Consider the following 27977-nt stretch of genomic DNA (forward strand, 5'->3'; position numbering starts at 1 on the left):
ACTAGGTGGAATTTAATCCAGGAATTCAAGGTTGATTTAATGTCTAAAATTTATTAGGGTAATTTACCATAGAAACACATTTTGAAGAAAAGTCATATGATCTATATAGATGCAATAAAGAATTCAACAAAATCCAACAATCACTCAGGACAAAAATTCACAGCAAAATAAGAATGAAGAAACTTTCTCAACCTGATGAAGGGCATCTATAAAAAGATGAATGCTTTCTCACATGACACATCACCAAGACCAAAAACAGCAGCACAAGAATGTTCTCTTCCATTCAGCATTGTTCTGAAGGTTCTAGCCAGTGTAATAAAAATAGGAAAAATAAATAAATGAAAAGGAATCAAGACTGAAAAAGGAGTAAAACTGTCTTCATATATACCCAGCATGATTGTTTATGTAGAAAATCCAGTGAAATCTATGAAAAGCCACTGGAACTAACAAATGAGTTTATCAAGGTTGAAAGACACAAGGTAAATATACAAAATTCAATTTTAATATACTAATGGTAATAATAATCAAAAATTAAAATTGAGAAAACAGTATTATTTACAAGAACATCAGAAAATATAAAATATTTAGGGAAAGATATGCAAAAGTTGTGAAAGATATGTACACCAAAGACCCTAAAATAGTACTTAAAGAAATTTTTAAACACCCAAATAAAGGGAAATGTACATACTATGTTCATGAATTGGAAGCCTCAATATTGTTAAAAGTAAAATGTCAGTACCCTCCAAATTCATCAATAGATTCAATGCCATCCCATTTAACATCTCACCATGCTTTTTAGTAGAAAGTTTTAAACTAATTCTAAAATATTTCTAGAAATTCAAAGAACCTGAAATAGACAACACAACTTTGAAAAAAAAAAAAAAGAGCAAGTTTAGAGGATTAGCATTACCTGTTTTTATGAGTTATAAAATTGTAGTATATGAATAGTGAGGTATTGGTGTAAACATCAATGTAACAGAATGGAGGCCAGAAATAGACGCAAACATATATCTTTATATATATAGCTGAGTTTTGACAAGCTTATAAAAGCAAGTAAAGGGAAGAAGTTTAAAACTTTTCAACTAATGGTATTAGGACAATTGGATATTCACATGTAAAACTACATATTTTTGATCCATTCTGTGCACCACATACAAAAATCAACTCAAAAGGGTAATAGATCTAAATATAAAACCTAAAACTTTAACACTTCTAGAAGAAAACATAAGACAAAAGCTTTATGACCTTGGATTAAGTAAAGGCATCTTAGACATAACTGCATAAAAAAACAACTTGTAAATAGAACTTCATCAAAATCCAAAATTGCTTTTCAAAGACACAGTTAAGAGAATAAAAAGACAAGCTGTTAAGAGAATAAAAGACAAGGCACAGAATGAGAAAATATTTTCAAACCATGTATTTGGTCAAAGATGTGTATCTATAATATATAAATAACCTTCAAAAATAAATAATAAGAACATAAACAATGTTATTTAGAAACAGACAAAAGATTTGCCTTCACCAAAGAAAATATACAGAAAGCAGAGAAACATATGAAAAAAAGAAACAACATTATTACTTGTTAGGGAAATGCAAATTAAAGCCACAATGAGATACCCCTGTACTCCTATTAAAATGGCTAAAATTAAGAAGCCTGAACATACCAAGTATTGCCAAAAATGTGAAGCCATTGGAATTCTCATATACTGCTGAGAGAATGTAAAGTGGTACAACTAATTTTGAAAGCAGCATGGCAGTTTCTCAAAAATTTAAACAACCACCTACTATATGATCCAGTCATTCTCCTCTTAGGTATTTACCCAAGAGAAGTGTAAGTGTATATGGATGCCAAAGCTTCTACGCAAATGCTCGCAGAAGCATTATTTGTAACAGCCAAAAAATGAAAACATCCAAATGTCCATCAATGGGAGAAGAGACAAGCTGTGGTATATTCATATAATGAAATACTATCAGAAATGAACTATTGATATATACTACAACACAGATGGATCTCAAAATAATTATGCTGAGTGAAGGAAGGCAGACAAAATGTGTGCATATTGTAGCTTCCATTTATATAATTGTAGGAAATGCAAATGAATCTATAGTGACAGAAAGCAGATCAGTGTTTGCCTAGGGATTGGGGGTGGGGAGTGCAGGAGAGAGGGATTTCAAAGGGGCACAAAGAAACTTACGGAAATGATGGATATGTTCATTATCTCAAATATACATATGTCAAAACTCATCAAATGGTATACTTTAAATATGTTCAGAATATTGTATGTCAATTATATTTTAATAAAACTTAAAAATAAAAGGTAAGGCATCCATGAAGAGATACAGGAGCAGCAGGGAAGATTGCTTCGTCTCTTCCCTTCTCACAGTCTTCTTTCCCAGTCACAGCCTGGGATGGTGAAGGAAGAGAAAGAGTGAAGATGTGGGGATACTGGGGCTTGGGCCAACCCCAGGAAAGCCACAGCTTCCCTGTTCCTCCTACCTGCTACCCTGCTCACTTCCACAGCCTGTTTCTTAAATCGATGTGTGAGAGCTGGCAGGGACCTGAGAGATGATAAAGTCATATGCAATAGTCAGCAAATGTTTGTCAAACACAGTATTGGTCAAAGAAACAGAACTGATTGCAAATATAGATACAGATAGAACTATATATATATGACTATTTATATAACTCTCTATATATGACTACATATATTTAGTCATATGTTGCATAATAATGTTTCAGTCAACAATTGCCTACATATACGAGAGTGATTCCGTAAGTTATAATGGATATTTTATACTCTACTCTTACTGTACATTTTCTATGTTTAGATATACAAATAATTAGCATTGTGTTACACCTACCTGCGGTACTCAGTACAGTAACACGCTGTACAAGTTTGTAGACTAGGAGCAACAGAGCATACCATATAGCCTAGGTATATAATAGGCTATACAACCTAGGTTTGTGTACGTACACTCTCTGATATGTCCACAATGACAAAATTGCCTAACAACGCATTTCTCAAAAGGTAACTCCGTTGTTGAGTGACACATGACTATAGACACACACACACATACACATACATATATATGAAGAGAAAGACAGAGAGAGAGAGCGATGTTTATTAAAGCATCAGTACATGCAATTATGGAGGCTGACAAGTCCCAGTATCTGCAGCTGGCAAGCTAGAGATCCAAACGAGTTGATGGTGTTAAGTTTCAGCCAAAGGGCAAAGGGCTTGTTCCTTCTCCAGGCATTCAGGCGGAAGTGGTCTCTTACTCAATTTTTCTGTTTTGTTCAGGTCTCCAACTTATTGGATGAGACCCACCCACATTAAGGAGGGCAGCCTTCTTTACTAATCCACTGATTCAAATGTTAATTTCACACAGAAACACTCTCAGAGACACACCAGAATAATATTTGACCAAATGTCTGGGCACCCTGTGGCCCAAGCAAGTTGGCATAGAAAATAATCCAACATGCTCACTGTGGTGACTCTTGTTGAAGATGTGGGCAGGGCTGAGTAGAAGTGACAAGGGATAGCGCAGCACTGTGGGACTAATAATATAAAGGAGATACTGCCACTCTGAGGCTAGGACCTGATGGGGAGCAGCTACCAGCACCTGGACTCAGTATCTACAGGAGGCGAATGTGAAACTGGGGTAGTGGCCTTTTACAGAGAGATGCAGACAATCCACTGACCAGTACCGTGAGAGCAAGGGAAGTCTGTATCTTAACCTTACTCTTCTTCTGCCCCAGTTTCTGTACTGGTACTTTACTTTAGCCAAGACAGAGGGAAAACAAGTCCACTGAGGCAGTTCATACAAATCAGCCTCCTGGGGCCCAGAGCAGGGCAAAGAAGACTCAAAAGTGGCTCAGGAGGGGTCAATGAGAAATATACAGTGCACCCCATTACCAGTGAGGCCATTAAGGCTCAGAACAGTTAATTTCATAAGGAACAATTAGCAGAGCCAGAACCAAACTGGCTTTTCTAACACTGAGTCCAAAATTCTCCCTAATTCTTCCTGCTGGCAGTCTGCTTTTTTCTTCCTCTAAAATGAGTCAAGGGGCTTCTTTGGGTCTCACGACCTAGATATTAAAGGACTTCCAGCTTGATCTGCAGATGTGATTGGGACCCTGGGATCTGCATTTCCCTATTATCCTAAGACCTCCCACTCCTGACCTCTGCCTACTTCACCAAACACCTTTTTTTAAATTTTGTTGAGACAGAGTTTCACTCTTGTCACCCATGCTGGAGTGCAGTGATGCAATCTCAGCTTACTACAACCTTCATCTCCCAGGTTCAAGCAATTCTCCTGTCTCAGCCTCCTAGTAGCTGGGATTACAGGCACGTGTCACCATGCCAGGCTAATTTTTGTATCTTTAGAAGAGATGGGGTTTCATCATGTTGGCCAGACTAGTCTCAAACTCCTGACCTCAAGTAATCCACCCCCCTTAGCCTCCCAAAATGCTAGGATTACAGGTGTGAGCCACCGTACCTGGCTTCACCAAACACCTCTTGTCCCTTTAGTCACTTCAGCTGCTTGTCTTCTTCCAGTCCCACAAAGGCACCAGCCTTTCTCCTGCTTCTGAGCCTTTGAACACACACTTCCCTGTGCCAGTAATGCCCTTCCTCTCACTGTTCTCCTAACTCAGTCCTCTCCTTCCTCCTCTTGCAGAGATACTTCCATTACCCACCCACCTGCCATTTGAGTTCAGCCACCTTTCTATTCACTCTTATTGCCCCCTGTTCATTTTCTTTAAACTCTTATAGAATGTGTAATTATATTTATATTCAGAAATGCTAACGATTATTTCATAACTGTCACTCCCACTGGCTTTGAAGTTCCATTGGGGCAGGAACTGTGACTGTTTGCTTACTCCTGTAAACTCAATGATTTGCACAGTGCCTGGCATACAGTAGATGCTCAGTAAATATTTGTTAAATGAATTAAGCAACTAGCTGTGTAACAAATCTTAAATCCCAGCAAAAGAGAGAATCCATGAGAGGCACTAGCCATCAAGGCGGGTTCCCAGACTCAGGGCTTCCCTTATGAGGAAGCTATCACTTTCCAGTAGAGATTTTGGGAGCACCCCTCTGTTTTATGACAGGCTTATAAAATGCCCCCATTAAAGCACCAAACCTTTAGTTTAAGAAAACTTAGGCATTTTATTCCCTTAAGAAAATGGTAATCCCTTGAGGAGGAATAGAGATTTTAAGCTCATCAGTCACTTATACCTCAGGGTAGATATTTACTGAGTCCTTTGCTCCTTTAAAAGAAAAGTACCATCGAAAGAATGCCGGGAGAGACATGGAAGAAGGACCCCAGAAAAAGGAAGGATAGAGAGTGAGGAGGCTAAGGCAGGCCCTGCCTAGATTCAGATTCATTTGACCATTTGTTGAGCATAAACTATGTGGCAGGCATGTGCCTGGTGCTTTGCAGACATTCTTTCTAACCCTCACGAGCTCCAAGAGAAGCAAGAACACCACCCCCATCTTATCCATGAGGCCATTAAGGCTCATGAAGGTAAAATAACTTGCCCAAGACCACACAGTATGCAAGTAGGGGAAGTGGGATTTTAATCTTGATCTGCCTGGCTCCAAAATGCATGGTTTTTCCCTCTAACTTGACAAGTTTCTCCAAAAATCATGGGATAATCTAGGGAGAATGTCAAAATTTAACCCTCCCTGTGGCAGAAGGCCTGGATAGACTCAGGCAGATATTCCCACCCAGAGCAATAGAAGCCACAGCTGAGATTCTCATGTATTTAATGAGAACAATCACAACAACAGTAATAGTAATAATAATAACTAATAGCAAGTGCTTATGAAGCCCTGTGGCCAGAACCATATTAATGAGACCCTCTCATATATCCCTCACCTCAACCTCAGGAGAAGGGTGCCTTCATGAGCCTCATTTTACAGAGAAGGAAGCTGAGGTTTAGTGGGGTTAAGTTATTTGCCCAAAGTTACACAGCGAATAAGCCAGGAGGCAGGCCCCAGAGTTCCAGCTCTGACTGCTCTACCCCATTCAAGGAGTACAGCTCTTAAACTCTTCATTGGGGTGCTGTGATTTTTCAGAGGGGGGAACTTCCTTCCTAAACAACTGCCACTGTTTGGGCACCTGGGGCACACCATGCCTCTCCCTTCTTCCGTGCACCACCCCACAGCCATGTGGGCAAACACCCTGCCTCTCCCAGGCAGGGGATGCCCAATTTGCATAACTTAATTAAATTCTGCATTCTCGTTTTCGGAGGAGCAGGCCTATGAAGGATGCTGAGTGCATGGTCTTAAGGCAAATCAACACGGATGATGAAAGAGCCTATTTCGGTTAAGCAAATTATGAGGAGGCGGGCGATGTCCTCACTCTAATAATTTCCCGTGAATTATTTATATGGAAACTGCAATTACATCAGGCAAAACAGTGTTGTGTGCATAAAGCTCACTTAATTACCCAACCACCTGTTGGGACACAGGGTCCTCCGCCAGCCCATTTCTTCCCCAACAGGTCCTTTCTTTGGAAGGGCAGGGAAACCAGGGGACCTGAGGCAGGCGGAGCTGGGAGGAAAACTGCGGCTGCAAGACCAGGAGGCGCGACCTCCACTCAGCACTCAGCCCCCAGACACCCAGCCCTGCTGCCTCTGGTCCAGCCTGAAGCGACACTCCCCATTCTCTAGGGCCTGGGCAGCACCCGGACCTTCAGTGCCTCTATCTCATCCCTGAATAACAAGACAGGAAAGTGAGGAGTAAGAAAGGGAAAAACAAGAGAGGAAGAAACACGCTCCACACCCTTCCCAGCAAACCCTGTAACCAAAGCAAACGAGACTCCTTTCATCAGTGCCCGGTTGTTTAACTGGAAATGAGGGTTGCCATGGCAACCATCCTGTCACATAGTATTTCTTACCACTTGCCAGCGGGAGAGGCGTTGATGTGGAGCGGAGAACTCCGACTGGGTGAGGAAGGCCAGAGAGGTGGGGGTTGGATTGTTTGTGATCCATTTGTTAAAACACAAGGTCACACAGGCCTGTCCCTAACCCAGAGCATCTCAGGTTCCTCTTCGTTTCCAGGATCATGTGGGTGGGGCATGGGAAAACAGCTCCTTCTACTCACTCCCTGGGGGAAAAAAAACATTGTAAATGTCAGAAATGTGATGGAACTGTCAAAAATACATGACATCGGTAATACAATAAATGGTGAAACATATATTCTTCTTTACTCTGTGACTGTAAAAATCACAAAATTTTCTCCGAGTAAAAGTAAAAGCAAAGAAAATGTATGACCACCGGGAGAGGATGGACAGGAATCAAGAGTACGGGTCGCAAGACAGGGGCAAGAAGCCCTCCTTCATTCCCGAATTTTAATCACAATATGTCCAGGGCCCAGGCAGTAGATATGGGTCTGATTAAAGGTGGGCAGAAGGTCAGGTCAGTCATGTATGCGCTAGACTTGTGGAGAGGTAGGGTTTGGAGATCAGGGCTGCCTCCTAACTGCTGGTTACTGAACGTTGCTGGAGATCAAGAATCCTGACTTCTAACCCTGATCTATTGCTTACTGCTACACAAGCTTAAGAAACTGATTAACGGGGGAAAAAAAAAACTGATTAACAGAAAGATCTTTTAGTTAGCTCTGAAGATCAGATACAATGACTGCAGCACCCTGCTTCACGTCACAATTAATGATGCACATAACAAGTGGATAAAATAATAAGTGTATTTAGTAGCTTAAAATAATGATAATAGTTGACATGCATGGAACACCACATATATGTCAGCACTATACTGAGCTTCATATCCATTTATCATAAATCCCATCTCAGAGACTGAAAAACAGAGACAGAGAGGATAAGCCATGGGCCCCACCTACAAAGTCAGGACGTGACAAAGCTGACCTGGAAACCCAGAGCTCTCCGACTCAAAACTCACGCTCTTCTTGGTAGGAGGAAGTCTGGAGATCCTAATCCAAGTTTTCCGACAGTCAAGCTCCCAGCCCACGTCTCTACTGCAGTTGGTCTCAATCCAGTCTAGGACCGGCTGCTTAAGGGATGAAATGGAGTGTTTTTTCTCCTTTAAAGATTTACCATGTATAAATGTATGAGAATATTAAAGGCAACAATTAACTTTATTGGAAACCTTATATTCTCCAGCCTCATTAGAGCTGCCAACAAGATCTATTATTAGTATTACTATGCAGATACTGTAATAAAAAGGGTATTTAAAGTGGATGGTTTGGCAATGAAATAAAATAGCTTTTCTCTCTCTTTCTTTTCCTTTTCAAGATATATGTGTGTATCAGAGATGGTCTGGAGCAAGGCAAAAGCCCATGAGACCTGAGGACTGAAGAGCTCATAAAATTTCCCTTTGCCACCATTGCAGACAACTGGTGCAGTCAGGTGGGGGCAGGAGCTAGAGGTCATCGGAGCCCTCTTAGCCTCTCAGCAGGCTCACCCCCCATGCCAGTTGGAAGAGAAGGATTTCTGCCGGAGAGAAGGTCCTGTTTATTCGAGCAGAAATGTGCTGTAGGGTCCAACTGCTGTCTCTGTACAGTTGAGGGCATCTAACCAAATCCTTCTTGGTAGCTTTGGCTTCTTTCATCTCATCCACTCATCACAAAGATGGGAAGTGATTCCCCTCACCCCTTCTCCTCTCTCTTCCTCTATTTACCCCACATCCCTGCCCTGGGTTATGGAAAGTCAAGAAGAAGGAGAGCCTGCCTCCTTGCCTTCTATACCCTGGCTTGCCTCCCCTCCTAGCTCAATTCTTTCTTCTCAACTCAAAGCCTCCCTGGATGAGGTGAGAATTTCTCCCAGGTCTGGCTCAGGAACACAGGAAGCACGGGTTGCTTGAGCTTCCCCACTCCTCAGCCTGCTAGCTTCCATAACACAGAGAAGATGCTGCCCTCCCTCCCAAGGCCACCTGTCCCTCCTCCCTGAGCAGTGGCTGCCTTAATCCCCACTGAGCATCCAGTGATGCCCTTTACTAAGAACCTGGGATGGGTGACAGAAGGGGCAGCTGGCCTCTGACCTCTGACTCCCTGGAAGCACCCCTGACCGCTGGATGGAAAAGTCTCAGCTTCACTGGAGGCTCAGTTCTCCTGTGAAGCCTCATAGAGCTGAGCCCACACTTGTGATGACTACCCTTTTTATTAATGCTAATAGTTACTATTTACTGCATGCCAAATACCGACTCATTTACTCTCCATGGCCACCCTGTAAGGGAAGTACTCTTGTTATGTTCATTTTTTGAATAGGGCAAGTAAGTTTCAGAGAGAAGATATAATATACTCGGCCTTCGTCAGTGCTCACCTGGACCTTCACAGTAGACTTCTCACCGGTTTCCTTACTGCCACTCCTGATGATCTGCAGTTCATTCTCCAGTACAGCAACACCCTGTAAATCTACTGAATGTGTCAGTGTGCCTCAGGGCCTTTGCACTGGTTGTTTCCCCTGTCTCAGTAGAATGTTCTTCCTCCGTATTACCTCTTTATCATCATTCAGACTTCAACTCAAGGAGACCTCACCTGACCACCTTCACAAGCACGCACCTGCCGGGTTTATTCTCCACATATCACCACATGTCCAGTACATAGCATAGTATGTGGCACATAGTAGGTGCTCAGTAAATACTTCTTAAGCGAATATCGATGAACTTATCCAAAGTTACATACTAATCAGTTAGAGCAGAGAGTCAAATGCAGGACTGTCTGATCCTTAACCACATCGCACATATGTGTGTGGTTTGGGTGTTCAGGAGAAAGAAGAGTGGGATGGGGGCTTCCTCGGGCCACTCAAAGACAACTCACCAAGAGTCTAAGCTCCTTTATAGGACCGAACTAGAAGCTAAGCAGTGGGAAGGCCAGGTGAGGACATTAAAGCCAAGGGAGGAGGGAAGGAAGAAGGGTTAAGCATGCAGTCCCGGGGCACTGATGGAGAGGAGACAGGGGCTTTAGATTGGAGGCCAGGGTCACAAGTGAGCACTGCTTGGATATGTGATCCCCACTCCAGGCTACCAAGACCCATTAATCCTAGATGACAATCACTGGCTTTTACTTGCCCCTCTGAAAGAGAGAAGACAGGACTGTGCGAGAAGCTGTGGGAAGCCCCAGGACCAAGTGTCATGGGCTGGGTACCTGGCTTGAAGGACATACTTTATGAATTCTCCAGTTCTGACTTCCCTTAGTGAAGTCCATTTTACCCTGAAACAGCAGTCAAGCTACCTGGAGCAGGCGGGGCTGGGAGGCTCTTCTGTGCCACCATCCCAGTAAGATTTCACACACCCACCTACACCCAGGCAAAACCAGTGGTCAGTTGTGCTTCCTACCTGTGACCCAGGGAAGGCTATTCTATACCTCACTCTTAACTTAGAACAAAGTGTCTAACATGCCCAACAGTAATCACTGAGCTCGGACTATTGAATATCATTTTGAGCTCTGGGAAGATGGAAAGAATGCAGAAAACACTCTCTCTTTTGGGAGATCTATAGTTTAACTGGGAGAAGGACACACACACACACACACACACACACACACACACACACACAAGGCATACTACTTAACTGCTTAAGAGCACGGACTACATCAGGCCAGACAGACTCACATCCAAGTCATCACTCAGCCACTTCCTATTTGGGCAATTGTTTCCAGCTATGTAAGTCTCAGGCTTCCCGTGTGTGCATACACAACAGTGCACGCATCCCTCACACACTATTGTGGAAGCGAATAGCAAAGCACTTCGTGAGCTGTCTGCCACCCACGCGCTCAATAAGTGAGAGGAGTTGTTGTCATTGTCATTGTTGTTACAGGAAACAGCCCACAGGTCACATATTAAGAAGTACAAATTAATTCATTCATTCCAGGCGAATGCAGCTCATAACTGCTGAGAAGACCCTGAAGAAGAAATATCATTGAACGATGCTGTGGGGGCGGGCAGACTTCTTGGAATAGGCAAGTTTTGAAGCTAGGAGATGACTCAGAATATTAGCATATCAAGAATGATTTCTAGGGCTTCTCAACTTTTCCTTTTTTACATTATAGCACACAGATAAAATGGCAATATTTGTTCTGCATGCTGGAGTCAATAGCACAGGCTACTTGCAGTTAGAGGAGACCTTGTTAGGGGCTATCCTGACCCACCAAGGCATCTCAAGGGCCGAGGGACTTGCCCCCTCAACACACAGGTAACTTAGTTGTGACTCAGCAATGTGGCACAGCAACCTAGTGCAGAGCTCTGGTTTAGAACAAGCACATCAACTGACAGATGACCAAACAGACTTGGGGAGCAGAAGTGACTTGGCTGAGGTCACTCTGGACCAGCACCAAGCAGAGAACCAAAGGTCCTATATTATATTGTCTCTTCGCAAAAGATAGGAGGACATCAGATCATGTGAGAAGGTCAAGTAGCTCAGCCCAGGGCAAAGGAGTGGGGCTAAATAGCATTAATGGAAGAGACCTGACCCAGTAAATAGTAAATCTATCAGCAGCTAAACCAGGCATCCGGGGTCTCTGGCACTGTGCTAAGTGCTTGGCATGCCTTATCTTGTTCATGGTAATGGCCCCATGAGAGGTCGCTGTGTTAATCAAATTGTGATGTCAGCTTTGATGGTCACCAGAGGGGAAAAACCAGGGGCGGGGGCTGCCTCCAGGGCCATGCTAGTCACACTTACCTGGAGCAGGAAGCAGGCTGATCCTTTAGCTTCAGACCTCCACAGCCAGGGTCAGAGAAGACAGCCCAGAGAAGAATGGCAGACCTTGCTTCACTTGAGCTGAAGGAAGACCCCCCACCCCACCCCCTCATTCTCCTCCTCTACCTTCCTTACCTGCTGCATCCATGGGAGCAACATGCTTGCCCCCTGTCACCTTGCCATATGTGTCTTCAGCAGCCCCTCTCCCAGGTGAGAAGTGTGTCAGCATGACACGCACTCCACCACTATTTAGAACCGACCAGCCAGGACTTCTGAGGGCACCAGCTGCATCCAGGGAAGTAACCCACAGACACTCAGCTTAATCAAGGATACGCTTGGCTCAGCCTGAGGCCCAAGTCTGGCTTCTTCCATCTGGATCTGTTAAGGCCCTGGCTGGTTAGACAATGCCTCTTGGCCTCAATCCTTGGATATACTTAATCCTTTCTGGACAAACCACCCTCTCGGTTGCCACCTGACAGCCTTGGTGCCAGTCTCAAAGGTCTTCCTCCAAGGCTTCTTTGCTTGTGTCCCCTCAGTGTCCCCTCCCTTGGCTGAAGGCAGCTCTATGCATCCTATGTCCAACCCTTGTCTTCAGAAGCCCTCTCCTTCTCATGCTAAGTCCCTGCATTTACAGGCTGTGTCCTGCTCCTGGCCTTCCCTGACACTGTGCCGCCTAAACACACACAGCTACGACTTTTGGACAGCATGGCAGAAATGGGAATGAAATTGGCATTCTTCCACTTGACTCAGGGAGGTCTGCTGCATGACCTTGCCCTTGCCTCACCTTCACCCTTATCTCCTCTCGCACCCTACTCAACCACGCTGATGTTGGTGGCGGATGGCTGTTTCTTCCATGACACCAAACTCTCCTCCTGCAGGGGCTTTGTGCATGCGGCTCCCTCTGCCTGGAACACACTTGACCTGACCCCTGCTGATCCTGCTTATCTAAGCTCAATATTATCGCTTATTCAGATGAGCCTTTTCATACCACCCTCTCTAGAGACTAAGGCCCCACTCTGCTTTTGTCTCTTGTGTCATCACCCAGATATTTTCCTTTGTACCACTTGTAAAAATCGAGGATGATATGTTCATCTCCCGCACTCCGAGGCAAACTCCTTGAATGCAGACCATGTCTTCTCACTCTCCGTTTTCCCCTTGGCTGGCATCATTCTTGGTACATACTGGGCATTTATTTTAAATGTATGGAATGAAGGATTGAATGAGTTATATATCCTAAATTTCAATTCCAACCTCGCTGCTGACTAGCTGTGTGAACTTGGCAAGTCGCTTCCTTCTTTGGTACCTCAATGTCTCCTCTGTCGATGGGGATAGAGAGGGAGATGGTTGAAGTTATCCCAAAGTTCTTCTGGCTCCGCTCCTGCTACAGCCAGGTGGTAACCTAGAAACTAGCCTTCAGAGCACAAAGCACACCTCATCCAAGGAAAGATCTCACTTCCCCATGCTCAAAGTAAAGAACCAGTAGGCAAAGGGTACGAAAAATACTTCCATTATAGGAGAAGTAGCTTGCACCAGCATGAACAGCCTGAAATGGAGGCACCCCTGGGGCTGGTAGGCCTTGGCAGAGGCCCCAAGACCCAGTGGGCCACAGTGTGGGAAAAGATGGGGGCTTGCAGGAAAAGTGCCCCAGGCCTTGTCCAGAGCTGGCTGGCGAACAGAGGAAGCCTCTTAGCCTGGGTCCCTGCATTCAACAGAGCTCTGAACCTCTATGAGGGAGCTCCCTGGGACCCAGGATAGGCACAGTACTTGTCATCAGAAAAAGGAAGCTGTTTAATCTGTGTTTTAAATTTTAAATGATTCCACCTGAGACTTACTGCTCCTGACCTCTCTCATCTCCCAACCCAGCTCTCAATACTTCATTCAAATTCCATTACAGTGCTGACACCCTCCTGGAGTTGAGTTCGTTGCAAGGAGTCCCCCACTTTTATTTCCATATAAGCCTCCCACTCTCCATCTCTGCAAAGTTCCTTGACCCAAAGGCAGCTCCAGAAGCCATGCTGGGATAACTCACTCACTGTCTAATAGGGATGCTGGGCATTCAACAGGTGAACTCCAACCTGTTGGAGTAAAGTATCTGAGAGGCTCTGAGCTTCTCAGGGCTCCTGAAATTTGAGATCTAATGGCACATACACTGTTTTGTGTCCTCCTCCTACAGCCCAACTCTTAGAATTCTTTTATCATGCTGAAGTTTGGGGCAGACATCAACTGTAGGGTTGTGTGTTGGGCCTAGGGTACTGCAAAATCTCACAGACAAGCCTCTTCTACATTAGTTCTCTAAGCTTCAAGTGTGTGTCCAACCTCGCCACACGGTCTTGAGCCTTCAGTGGCTCTGTGGGTGGTTTCGCCAGCCACCATGGTGTCAAAAGGCTCTGAGACTTGGGTAGCTTTGACTTTCCAAAGATCTTCCTTTCTCTTTTCATATTTGATCCCCACAGCACCCCCAGCAGCAGCCTGCTCTGGTCAAAAAACCAGGATGAGGAGTTAAGGGCCTGATTCTGCCCTTCACAGCCATGAGATCAGGCAGGTTACAGCCTCTGCTCCTCCCTCCATCAGGTGAAAAGTGGGCCAAGTGAAGATTAGATCTCTTGGTTCTAATATTGTAGAGAAGCAGAGCAAGTTTTAACAAGAAAAAATGAAACTGGGGTTCAAATCACAGATATGATTTGCCTGAGATCCCAGGATGGTTGGCTTAAGAACCAACCCTAGAATTCCTTTCCCGACTCCCATTCTTATTATCTCCAGGGGACCACAGGAAGTTCATGGCTACTGCACTTCCTGTGGTCAGCAAAGATAGAGAACATGTCCATCAAGGCAGAAGGTACAAAGAGTGCCCGTTTGGAAATCATCTACATATGCCTTCCTCCCCTCAGTTAGATGGTTCTCCTGAAGGGCAAGAACCTTAGTCTCCTCATCTTAATGCCTCCAGTGCCTAGCCTTGTGCTTGGTATCACAAGTGCTCTAACATACATATCAGATGGAGCTGTTTGCTGGCAGAAAGCCTCACCACCCAGCTAGGAGCTGGTTCTCAAGCTCAGCCTAGGGAACACTGCTGGAGAGTGGGGTCTGTATGGGATGGAGCATCCCCATCCTCGGATGGGGTAGCCAGGAGCCTGGGTGCTGGACAAGAGGCCTCACTAATCTATCTGCATTCTACAAGGACAGGTGAAGAGAGCACCTGGTACCAAGGGGGATCCCAGGTGGAAGGGAGCAGACACCACCCATAAAGGAAGCCAGCAGAGGGCGCCACTTCCTCCACCTACATAGACAGTCCCAGCTGGGTAGCTGCCTCGTTAGCACCAGGAGGCAATCCTGCTAATTACCAAACCCAAACTCAGGATTTGTATTTTTCTGAAATGCTCACCCAGGAGGCAAATCTTCTGCCTTAAAAAAAAAAAAAGTCAAGATGGATAGGGGGAGAAAAAGCTCATACCAGTACATACTAATTCAATCTAATCTTGGTCATTTCAGTTTCTATAAGAGAGTGCTTTCATAAAGCTACAAAGCTAACATCCATAACTCTCCAGTTTCCCCAGATAGGATACCTCTGCATTAAGTTTCCCATTTATCTTCGGAGATGGCAAATCATCCATTTATAATGGGATCTAATAAAGCGAGCTCCCATTGCAGTCCCAGCTGCAGGAATGCACCTCAGATCCAGAGACACTGCTTCGGAGCCCGTGATGGCTTCACCTTCTAGGTGTCTGAGCGCAGCTGGGGCATCAGCATATGACTTAATTATGGTGCCATGTGTGTGTTTTGGGGGAGGGTGTGGTCTGCAGGAAGCAGCTACCCTACTCTCACCAGCCAGCCCATAGATCCTCCCTGCCAAGACCAATGGAGGAGCTGGGCTGGGCTTGAGACTAGCTCTTTAAGGTAGGCAGAGCTTCCTGTAGGGATGACAATTTGGAAAGGAATAGAGTTTGGCAGGCTGACGCAGAGGCTTAGCTGAGTAGGTGGGGACGATGTCCCACTGTCACAGGTCAGGTTGCCTGAGAGCAGCCCCTGAGATGGAGTTTTGCCAGCGGGGTGTTTAATAAGAAGTGGCATGGGACCCACAGCAGCGGTCATGCAGGGTAAGAAGTGAGCCTGGGCAGAGGGAGGAATCCAGCTTTTATGCAGCCCAAAGGCAGCTTTGGCACACCCCACAAGGAGTTATGGAGCTGAGAAGGGCCCTTGGGGGCCATCCTGAATCCAGCCAAGATGGCCAGGTCTTTCTATTCCCATATCAATCTGTCAGTGGTTGTGGGCCACCCCAGAGGGGCACAACCCCGGCACGAGGCTGTCTGCAGCTGAAGTGATCTCTGTAGAGACCGATCGTGGAAGCCTGTCTGCTGACTTTCCCAGCTGGTCAACATGTTCTTCATTGTCAGGAGATCTGGGCTGGGCTGCGTATGATAGTGTCCACCACACCTGCTGAACAACCTGTGTTCCTCTCCTCTCCACCCAAAAATGTGGTTTTTATTGTCTGTACCTGTGACCTATGGTGCCAGGTCTTGGGCAGTAGCAGACAATGAGCCCAGCTTGATACTCACTCAGTTCTATGCCCTGAACTTTCTCTGGACAGGTGTCATAATAAAGCCCATAGACCAGCCCTGATTGGCTCCTGGCTCAACATCTGTGGGAAGCAGAAGTACCTTGGCAGTGAAGGTGTTGAGGGCCCAGCCCTGGCTAGCACTGGCACAGGCTAAGGGGATGCAAAGATCAGGCAGAGCCACATCAACAAACTTTGATGAAGGGTTCTGGGTTCAGAAGATACAGCTCTGCTCTGATGGAGCACAGCAGTCTGCTAAACCCCTTTTGGGGTAATCCCAAAAGGGGCTTAGCAGACTTCTGTCAGGGGGCTTACCCCAAAAGGGGCTTAGTGGACTGCTGTCAGGGAACCTCCTGACCTGGTAAGGAGGCAGGTTTGGCATCCTCTGCTGTCTCATATGAGTAGGAAATGTTCTCTGCCCAATCCCCAAGCTGGGACAGGGAGTTCTGGGTTGAATCTGGTGCCATTTCCAAAGCCCAGTAGGAGTTTGGCAGTTATCAAGTGTTAGAACTGGAAGGAGGGAATCCTCAGAGGTCCCAGAACCCATACAGAGCAGGGGTCCCCTTGTCTTCCTTTGGGGTCTCCCAGAAGCAGACATGGAGATGAAGATCCAAATGCAAATCATCATTTTGGAGGTGTAATCAGGAAACGTCAGAAAGGAAGTGGGGAAGAGGTACGGGGCAGGAAGGCAGCCAGTGAAGGATTCCTTATCCAGCAAGTTTACACTGTGGGGAACCCCTGCTTAATCCTGCCGGGAAATCTGAGAAACAGTGGAAAACATTTGCCTTGGTGTGAACCCATCCAAGGGACATGGGAACTGGGACATTTGTGTACCAGCTCCAGTCAGTCATCACTTGAGGGCTCCTTTCCCAGGGAAAGGGTGTGGGCATTAATTCCCTCGCATTTCCAGTTGATGAGTGGGCAGCAAAATAGACTCTGGGGGCAGAGAAGCCTCTCAGGCAGAGAAATGCAGGTGCTGGCTGCAAAAAGCTGGCCAGTGCGCACTGCAGAAATAAGGGAAGGGGATATGGGCAGCCATAGGATCTGCTCCCCCTCCTCTGCATCCCCAGGTATGCTCATGTTGCCTCTGATCAAACTCTTCCTGGAACAGGGAGCTGACTACCTCACACGACCACACATGACACTGCTGGACAGTTCTAGTTCTCAGAAAGTCATTTCTTAGGTTTAGCAAAAATCTGCTCACTGGTCAGTCTTGGTCCAATGCCTTCCACTAGAACCAGGGTAGGAATTTAAGTCTCCGTGTTTCACGGCTGTCTCCCCAGCATCTATAAAAAACACCTGGCACGTATTAGGTTTCATCAGCCCCCTGCCTCTTAGGAGTCTGTGACTCTTTCCTGTTTCTGGTTTGCTTTTCCACTTATACCCACATGTTTAAGCACACAGCACCATGGCTGGAACAAAGCTGATCTCCAGTGCTGGTACTCACCCATTCGACAAGCAGTTGGTGAACTCCTACTACGTGGCAAGCACTCTTCCCAAGTGCTCTGGGTTCTGGCTCTCTGGGACATAAAGTATTAAGACAGAGGTAGAAGGAAAAACAAAAAACACACTGGGGATTATGCTTTTAGGAAAGATGGGAGGTGTTGAGTTCATCAGGCACGAGTCAAGGCATACACGGATACGCCCCCCGCTCACAGCTCACTACATATTCCTTTTAACAAAGCTGACTTTCCCAGTGTGGCCACTGAGGCCCGGCCAGCCCTTAAAACACAGTCTTCGGGAAAATCAGCCCTTCAGCTCTCCCACCAAACCCTTCAGGAGAAGGCATGAAGAATGGTTTTCCTCACAGTCGCCAGGACGCACTTTCTGTTGCCCATTAGGTCTGGGGAGCTTGGCTCTCAGAGCCCCTCCCAGAAGGAGCCACAGCTCCCTTTGCCATTTGTGTTTCCTTTGAAATGTCTCTGTGTGTGCAGTTGGGTGGGGGGGCGGATTAGCTCCCCTGACTGAAATATGGCTCGGATGCCAGGAAGAGCAAGCTCGAAGCAGCACGGCGAGTTAAGCTTTTTGCCTCTAGCCGAGGGCTTAGCGGTGCAGATTACAACAGCAGGTGATGAGCGACGTTAGCCGCTGCTGTGGAGACTGTGAAAATCCTGTTACAGGGCAAAGGCGTTTTAGCTACAGCTCCAAATTTCAAAGAATGATTGAGTTGGAAAGTGGCAGGCAGGAGGCAACTAGGGACCAAAATTATTTGACTTAAACTGAGAACCAGGCCTAAGGGGGCCGCTGGGGTAAAGAATTCTGGAGAGGGACATGGGTGTACTGCCCCCTGCCCACCACCCCCTGGGTAAAGACTTGCTCCTCTCTCCCCAACAGCATGCCCCCACTCCTCCTTTCCCCCTCCCCCGTCCTTCCCTCCCCTCCCCTTCCCTCCCTTCCCTTCTCCTCCCCTCCCTTCCGCTCCAGTCTGCTCCTCTACCATCCATAAGCATAAGGAGCTTTTTCATCTGCCTTGAATCCTGTCTTCCTCACCAATCTATAAGCCTCTGGAGACCAGAGCCCATGTCTTCAGCCCTGTGGAGTTCAGCACAGCTCCTGGCACATATAAGTGCTCAATAAAGTTTATCAAATGATCAATTGGTTACTGCCTAAAGGTGTATCTTCCTCGCCTTGTTCCACCTTACCACATACCCCACACACACACCCGGCATACACACTGAGCACTCCTGGGAACCCTCGTCTTTACACAGCCACCCCTGTTTCCTTGAAAAAGAAACAGCACCTGGCTGCAGACCAGAATCCAACTGCAAATGACTCACTTAGGGCAAGGGAGCAAGGGAAAGATTTGTGAAACCAGTAAAAGAATGAGGCTTGAGTATTTGCTTTACCCTGTGTAGTGGGAAAACGATAAAGTCACAGGATTTAAGAGTCTTTTCGGGACAGGCGCGGTGGCTCACGCCTGTAATCCCAGCACTTTGGGAGGCCGAGGCAGGCAGATCACGAGGTCAAGAGATCGAGACCATCCTGGCCAACATGGTGAAACCCTGTCTCTGCTAAAAATACAAAAAAGTTAGCTAGGCATGGTGGCGCGTGCCTGTGATCCCAGCTACTCGGGAGGCTGAGGCGGAAGAATCACTTGAACCCAGGAGGCAGAGGTTGCAGTGAACCAAGATTGCACCACTGGACTCTAGCCTGGTGATAGAGCAAGATTCTGTCTTTAAAAAAAAAAAAAAAAAAAAAGACTCTTTTATGCTGGGTGCAGTGGCTCACACCTGTAATCCTAGCACTTTAGAAGGCCGAGGCAGGTGGATCACGAGGTCAGAAGTTCAAGACCAACCTGGCCAATATGGTAAAACCCCATCTCTACTAAAAATACAAAAATTAGCCAGATGCGGTGACGCACGCCTGTAATCTCAGCTACTTGGGAGGCTGAGGCAGGGGAATCACTTGAACCTGGGAGGCAGAGGTTGCAGTGTGCCAAGATCGCACCACTGTACTCCAGTCTGGGGGATAGAGCAAGATTCCATCTCAAAAAAGAAAAAAAAAGTCTTTTCCAGAGTCTTTGAGTCCAACACCCATCACCATGACCACATCGACCCTTCTACTCCTGCATGACCCATATTGGCCTTAAGGGAAAGTAGCTTGAAGTGGAGAGAAGATTATTTGGGCTTGGAGACCATTGGGAACCTAGGTTCAAATTCTAGTTTTTCAAGTCACTTAACCTTTCCAAACCTCTGTTTCATCATCACCAAACTGCCCACCTTATAAACTATACCCTGAAACAACGTCTGTAAAGAAATGACTCAGCAGTTAACACACAGTAGACATTAATCCAATGATAATGGCATTATTATTTCGGGAATCCTGATTCCCCATATGCTAAACCTCTATTCCTAAGGAAACCCAGTTTACAGAGGACATGAGGTCCCTTGATCTGATTTTATCCTCACAACAACCCTATATGAAGGGAGTGATGATTATTCCCTCTTACAGAGTGGAAACTGGGGCTCATAGAAATAGCTTCCCCAAGCTTGCTGGGTTCGAAAATACAAAGGCCCAACTGGAACCCAGTTAGTGAGGCTAAAGCCCAGAGCTGTTTTCTATGCCAGAGTACCTGCCAGACAGGAGCAACAGACTGCCACAGGGAACCCTTATCTGGGTGGGACCTATTGTCTGGCAGACAAAGATGTTGAGGACAAGTCTTTCCTCCCTCCCTCCTCCCTCCCTTCCTTACTTCCTTCTTTCCACCATGCAGTGATTAAGCGCTTGCCATCTGCTCAGCCGCTAGTAGTGAATATGTGGGTAGAGACGGTCTGGTCCCCGCTGAAGGCAGCTAGCAATCCAGCTGAGGAAATGAAACAACAATTACAAGTAATCACAGAGCACTGGGTCACATTCCCAGAGGACTATCATGGCGCTTCACGTCAAATGCACATGTGGGGTCAGAGGAAAAGAGGAATGGTCAGCAGTGCCACAAAGCAATGACAAGAAACACTACAGGGCTCCGAAGACCCTGGAATGATGAACAGAAGATCCTAGGAGACTGCTGGCCTAGGAAGGAGCTGTGCAAAGATGAAATGAGCTGCCTTGGAAGACAGTGAGTTTCCCGTCTCCACAGGTATTCAAGGAGTGTCTGAGTGATTCACTTTGGATCCCTCCAGCCCAAGACTCTCCATATTGATAACAGTGCCTGTTAAAGAGTCCATTATAAGAGGAGCAAGGGGATCCAGAAAGGTCAGCTCACACTCCCTCCAGAGAAGCCGGAGCTTCTCTGAGCAGGGCGCAAGTCAATCACTTCACAGCTCAGCTTAACACGACTTCAGTCTCCTCATCTCACATAAGCCATTGCCCCTCCAGCTTCCTGTGCCTGACTCCTCCAGACCAACATTTAGAAGACCCACAGCCGCTGCTGCTTCCCGTAAGAGAAAACAAAGGAGAAAGCAGCAAAGACCATCCGAAAATCCCCTTGTTTGCCCTCCTCTTTGGAGTCTCTGCAGAACACAGGCTAGCTATGTCCCAAGCAAACAGGAGGCTGGGCTCCACTTCTGCTGTGCCCTTTGCAAAGGCTCCTGTCTACATCACCTCTGCCAGCAAGATCTTGCCCTCCCATAACTGGGGGAGGGACTGCAGACCGTGAGACTCTGGGGCAGCAGGCCTCTCATTCCTCTACCTCTCCCTTTCCTTGATGCTGCAAAAATGAGGTGCCTCGGGCTACCTGCTCTGGAGATCCTCCTGCGTCATGTCTAGGATCCCAGACCTGGAAAAGATGGCCTTCAGTAGCCATGTCCCCCAGTTTCTTCATTCATTAGCTACTGAAGATGACACAGCAATGTCAAACCTGCAGTGACCCCCCCCCCCCATGCTGGCTACTAGCTGGGCAGAGCTAAATTGTTATTGTTAGAATTATGTTGAAACTGATTATTGCCCTTCTACCTTTAGGCAGAATAGATCATAGAGCCTGCACAGGCACATAACAACCCAAGATGTAGCAGAAAAAGGAGGGTTTGGAATAGATCAGTGCTGGATTCAAATCCTGGCAGTTTGCAGCTATTTGACTCTGTGCTTGTGACATCAACTCTCCATGCATTAGTGTCCTTGTGGTTAAAATAGAGCTGAGACTGACTGGCCCATGCTAGGTGTTTGTGTAGCTTACAGGATATGATATGCTTAAGCCTCTGGCATCTAGTAGGTAGCCCTCTTCCCCCGATCTTTGAGGCCCCTACTAGTGACTCTTAGGGACAGGGAACAGAGACAGAAATGAGCCTTCTTACTTCCTTCCTCCAAAGATCAGTCCCAGGATTCTTATTGACCTCAATCACTGTGACTTCTGTGATTTACCAAGAATGGAGAAGAGCCCTCCTCCCTCAGTCATTTGTTTTTAGATCCAGGCAGAGGCCAACCAGCATCACCCTCTCTGGCCACAGCACCCTGATGTGTGCCAGCCAAGCGCCACACCTGGATGTGCTGGGGGAGGGAGGGCAGGGCAGATGGCCCCTCTGGTCCAGCTGAGGTAAGGGGAGCCAGCCACTGCCCTATGGGGAGAGGCAACTGAATGGAAATTGAGGCATCTTCCAGCTGGGGCACCCAGGCCTCCTCCTAGGAGCAGTGGGCTGAGCTGGACACTGGGGCCCCTTGAGGGCTAGCCCTCCCTAGAAGACCAGATAAGGAAGACTAGGCTAACTGGGGAGCAACAGAAAGAAAGGGTGGTGGTTAATTTTATGTGTCAACTTGGCTGAGTCACAAGGTGCCCAAATATTTGGTTCAACGTGATTCTGGGTGTTTCTGTGGAGAGTGTTTAGGGATGAGATTAACATTAGAGTCAGCAGCCAGTCAAAACAGATTCCCTCCCCAACGGGAGTGGCCTCACCCAATCAGCTAAAGGCCTGAATAAAGCAAAGTCAGCAGCCAGTCAAAGCAGATTTCCTCCCCAACGGGAGTGGCCTCACCCAATCAGCTAAAGGCCTGAATAAAGCAAAGTCAGCAGCCAGTCAAAACAGATTCCCTCCCCAACGTGAGTGGCCTCACCCAATCAGCTAAAGGCCTGAATAAAGCAAAGTCAGCAGCCAGTCAAAACAGATTCCCTCCCCAACGTGAGTGGCCTCACCCAATCAGCTAAAGGCCTGAATAAAGCAAAGTCAGCAGCCAGTCAAAGCAGATTTCCTCCCCAACGGGAGTGGCCTCACCCAATCAGCTAAAGGCCTGAATAAAGCAAAGTCAGCAGCCAGTCAAAACAGATTCCCTCCCCAACGGGAGTGGCCTCACCCAATCAGCTAAAGGCCTGAATAAAGCAAAGTCAGCAGCCAGTCAAAGCAGATTTCCTCCCCAACGGGAGTGGCCTCACCCAATCAGCTAAAGGCCTGAATAAAGCAAAGTCAGCAGCCAGTCAAAACAGATTCCCTCCCCAACGGGAGTGGCCTCACCCAATCAGCTAAAGGCCTGAATAAAGCAAAGTCAGCAGCCAGTCAAAGCAGATTTCCTCCCCAACGGGAGTGGTCTCACCCAATCAGCTAAAGGCCTGAATAAAGCAAAGTCAGCAGCCAGTCAAAGCAGATTTCCTCCCCAACGGGAGTGGCCTCACCCAATCAGCTAAAGGCCTGAATAAAGCAAAGTCAGCAGCCAGTCAAAACAGATTCCCTCCCCAACGGGAGTGGCCTCACCCAATCAGCTAAAGGCCTGAATAAAGCAAAGTCAGCAGCCAGTCAAAGCAGATTCCCTCCCCAACGGGAGTGGCCTCACCCAATCAGCTAAAGGCCTGAATAAAGCAAAGTCAGCAGCCAGTCAAAACAGATTCCCTCCCCAACGGGAGTGGCCTCACCCAATCAGCTAAAGGCCTGAATAAAGCAAAGTCAGCAGCCAGTCAAAACAGATTCCCTCCCCAACGGGAGTGGCCTCACCCAATCAGCTAAAGGCCTGAATAAAGCAAAGTCAGCAGCCAGTCAAAACAGATTCCCTCCCCAACGGGAGTGGCCTCACCCAATCAGCTAAAGGCCTGAATAAAGCAAAGTCAGCAGCCAGTCAAAACAGATTCCCTCCCCAATGGGAGTGGCCTCACCCAATCAGCTAAAGGCCTGAATAAAGCAAAGTCAGCAGCCAGTCAAAGCAGATTCCCTCCCCAACGGGAGTGGCCTCACCCAATCAGCTAAAGGCCTGAATAAAGCAAAGTCAGCAGCCAGTCAAAACAGATTCCCTCCCCAACGGGAGTGGCCTCACCCAATCAGCTAAAGGCCTGAATAAAGCAAAGTCAGCAGCCAGTCAAAACAGATTCCCTCCCCAACGGGAGTGGCCTCACCCAATCAGCTAAAGGCCTGAATAAAGCAAAGTCAGCAGCCAGTCAAAACAGATTCCCTCCCCAACGGGAGTGGCCTCACCCAATCAGCTAAAGGCCTGAATAAAGCAAAGTCAGCAGCCAGTCAAAACAGATTCCCTCCCCAACGGGAGTGGCCTCACCCAATCAGCTAAAGGCCTGAATAAAGCAAAGTCAGCAGCCAGTCAAAGCAGATTCCCTCCCCAACGGGAGTGGCCTCACCCAATCAGCTAAAGGCCTGAATAAAGCAAAGTCAGCAGCCAGTCAAAACAGATTCCCTCCCCAACGGGAGTGGCCTCACCCAATCAGCTAAAGGCCTGAATAAAGCAAAGTCAGCAGCCAGTCAAAACAGATTCCCTCCCCAACGGGAGTGGCCTCACCCAATCAGCTAAAGGCCTGAATAAAGCAAAGTCAGCAGCCAGTCAAAGCAGATTTCCTCCCCAACGGGAGTGGCCTCAACCAATCAGCTAAAGGCCTGAATAAAGCAAAAGGCTGGCCCTCCTCCTAGTAAGAGAGAATTCTTTCTGCCTGATTGCCTTCCAGGACATCAGCTTTTTCCTGCCTTTGGACATAAAACATTGGCTGCCCCTGGGTCTCAAGCCTGTCAGCTTCCAAACTGGAACCTATACCATCAGCCCTCCTGGTTCTCAGGCCTTCAGACCCAGGCGGGAACTTACAACCTCAGCTCTTCCATTATCTCCAGCTTGCCTACAGATGTGGGACTGCAGGCTTGGGACTTGTCAGCCTTCATAATCATGTGAGCCAATTTGTTAAAATAAATCTCTTTGTAACACACACACACACACACATATACACACTATTGGCTGTTTCTAACCCTGACTAATACAGGAAGATTCTTATTCAACAGTGGAAAAGATATTTGAACACCCTGAGCTGCCCAACCATGGGATGAGCCATAGATGGGAGAAGGAGGGAGAAGCCCCAGCCTGGAATGCAGAAAAACCAGGCCCTATCTGGCATACATGTGGATTCTTGACTTGGATGAATCCCAGGACTCTCCAATGTGCCCTCCCTGTTTTCCTCCCCAAGCCCCATCCAGCATCCATCAAGGGGATAGTAGGAAGATGAGTTCTGTTTTCCAAAGACCCTTCCAACTCTCAGAGGCTATGATTTTAAGACAGAGACAGTGAGGGTGTGATGTGGTCATTCTCCATAGATGTTGTCCCGTGCAGTGTCCCCAGGGGGAAAGGAGCCTTAGGACATTCGTCATCGCCATAAGCCTTCCTTTCTGCCTTTACCCACTTAGATCAATGGCAGGCAAGGTGAATTCTCTGTTTCCCAACCCTGTGATCTCTTCGTACCATAAAGCCAAGATGTGTGTGAATGAGGAGGGAGGAAGACAAGACAGGGAAGGCACACTAGAGAAACCTGGGATTCATCCAAAGCAGGAGTGGCAAGAACAGGGTGTGGGTCACCCAAAGGAACAAAGAGAAAGATTCCCAAAAGCCTGGCCCAGCTCCATAATTTAGAGCCATGGTGCAACTGGAGGGCCTCCTGATCGCAATGGTCTGTGTTCTCCATCTCCAGCAGGAAATGATGGGAGAATTATAAAGACATGAGGGCTACTCAACCTAGAAAAGAAAATTCTCATCTTTATGTACTTTAAATAAAGATTTAAAAGAAAACAGTATCTGTCTTGTTTGAAATGTTTTTGCAATAAACCTATTATGAAGAAAAAGTGGGATAAGGGTTTTCTTCCTGGCTGTGACAGCAAGTTTGGGATGAAAGAGGATCTAATTCCTACTGGTCTCTTCTCTCACTCCTCTCCTCCACCTCTTTCCCACTTCTATGTCCCTCCCCACATGCCCCATGCCCAGCAACATCTAAAATGTGCTCCTTCTCACTCTCCAGCAGGCTCTGCCCAGATATCTTCAGGGAGACCTACAATGACCAGCTGAATGCTGTGGTTCAGAGATGAGTCAGCAGGGGTAGTTGGAAAGCTGACAGCACAGGTGCAGGAATGGCAGCAGGGAGTGGAGCTGGTAAGACATAAGATGGGACTGCTGAGCAGAGCCTGGGGTGCCCACGGGGTTCAGCCTCGACACAGGGAGCTCCTGAGGGGACTCTGCCCACCCCTTCCCCCAGAAAAACCCAGCAGATTGTTTCTGTGAAGGGGGACACATTTGAGCCACCAACCTCTTTTGTAATGAATTCCAGGGTGCTAGAGTAAGCCAGGAAGACCCAGAGTATTAGGAGTCGAATTGTCTCCCCAAAATTTGTATGTCAAAGTCCTAGTTCCCAAGGCCTCCAAATATGACCTGATTTGGAGATAGGGTGTTTACAGAGATCACTAAGCTAAAGTGGGGTCATTAGGATGGCCTCTAATCCCATATGTCTGGTGCTATGGACTTTGGATGTGTCACTCCTCCAAAATTCATATGTTAAAAGCCGAGCTCCTAGTGTCACTGTATTTGGGGATAGGGCCCATGAGGAGGTTGTAAAGATTAAATGAAGTCATAAGCATGTACCCCTAATCTGACAGGGCTCATGTGCCCCTAATCTGACAGGGCTCATGCACCCCTAATCTGACAGGGCTCGTGCGCCCCTAATCTGACAGGGCTCATGCCCCTGTAAGTAGAGGAAGAGTCACAAGAGCTCTCTCTCCATTCCATATGAGGACGCAGTCAGAAGGCAGCTGTCTGCAAGCCAGGAAGAGTCCTTGCCAGAAATGGACCCTGATGACACCTTGAGCTTGGATTTCCAGCCTCCAGGACTGTGGGAAATAAGTTTCTCCTGTTTAAGCCACATAGTTTGTGGTATTTTGTTACAGCAGTCCAAGCAGACTAATAGAACTGGTGTCCTTAGAAAAAGGGGGAAATGTGGACACAGGGACACACACAGAGGAAAAATGATGTGAAGAGACATAGGGAGAAGATGGCCATGGGCAGCTGAGGTGAGATCCTGGACCAATCCTTCCCCTAACACCCCTTGGGAGGAACCAACCCTGCTGACACCTTGATTTCAGACTTCTGGCATCCAGACCTGTGAGACAACACAGTCCTATTATGTAAGCCACCAGTCTGGGGTGCTTTGTTAGGCAGCCCTAGCCAACTCATACACTGGGCTAGACAGGTAAACCACAGGTCGGAGGCAGGTAGGATCAGGTTCGCCCCCCATGCACCCCTCTGCTCTCAAACCTCCCCTTGGCCTGGAGGGGAACGGATTCTCAGACAGCAGGGTCTTTCTTTCCTATTGATTGTCCTGGGACCCTGGAATTCCAACTTTCTGTCTCACTTTGGGGGTGGACTCCAGGCAAGGCCTTAGTTTGCTATGCAAGAAGAAATCATTTTTAATCAGGAAACAGTGGCTCTCAGAGAGAGAAATCCATGGAGACAGAGCAGGCCTGGTGCCAGGGAGAAGGCCAGTTGCCAGAGCCCAGTTCCCTGTTTTAATTCCACGGCTCATGGGGGAGGGCATCTCCACCCTGCTGAAGAGGAGGAGAAAGACAGGGGTACTTATCAGCAGAAGCAGATGCCCTCCCAGAGGCCTGGCTGGTGCCCTCCTCTCGCTGGACCTGCCCCAGCATGACGGAAAGCTGTACTGGAAGGAATTGGAGGCAAAAGCAAGCGGAGGCAAAAGGAAACGGGTGGGCTCAGAAGGGAAAGGTGGTGGCCAGCACCAGCTGCCTAGCTGTGCCCCGCCCCTTCTCCTCTCCTTAGTGTCTGCTCCCCCATCACACAAGGAAGGAGTCCCTACCATGCAGTTCCAAGGAGGGACAGAGACAGGGCATGGAGTCACACAGACAGGAAGGAATCTGGTGGGCATACAGAGAAGGCTGGCATGAGAACAAGGGACAAAGATGAGAGTTAAATGCACTCACGCGAAGCTGCCTCCAAAGGCTGCCGGGACGCTTCAGAAAGCATGTCGGCCCGGCTTTCTAGCTGTCTCCAGACTGCAACACCAGCGCCTTTGGGATTCTCCCATCACTAGACATTAACGACAATGCGGCCATCTGCCCCCACCCAGCT

At 47.3% G+C, this 27977-nt stretch overlaps 1 long non-coding RNA gene across 5 annotated transcripts; it reads right to left on the reverse strand.

Annotated features, from left to right (window-relative positions):
* Positions 1–33: 33 nt before the first annotated feature.
* On the reverse strand, positions 34–27977 carry LOC103796040 (uncharacterized). 5 transcript variants are annotated; one of them, XR_623707.6, is made up of 6 exons: positions 27830–27977; positions 9304–20529; positions 7925–8032; positions 6907–7115; positions 2498–2559; positions 34–2404 (listed from the first exon to the last, which is right to left on the reverse strand). It is a non-coding gene; the product is annotated as an uncharacterized LOC103796040 (long non-coding RNA). The 5 variants fall into 5 exon arrangements; XR_008474993.2 differs by having other exon boundaries at positions 7891–8032; XR_008474992.2 differs by having other exon boundaries at positions 7925–20529.

The sequence above is a fragment of the Callithrix jacchus genome, chromosome 10 (genome assembly GCF_049354715.1).
Source record: "Callithrix jacchus isolate 240 chromosome 10, calJac240_pri, whole genome shotgun sequence".
Taxonomy (NCBI): domain Eukaryota; kingdom Metazoa; phylum Chordata; class Mammalia; order Primates; family Cebidae; genus Callithrix; species Callithrix jacchus.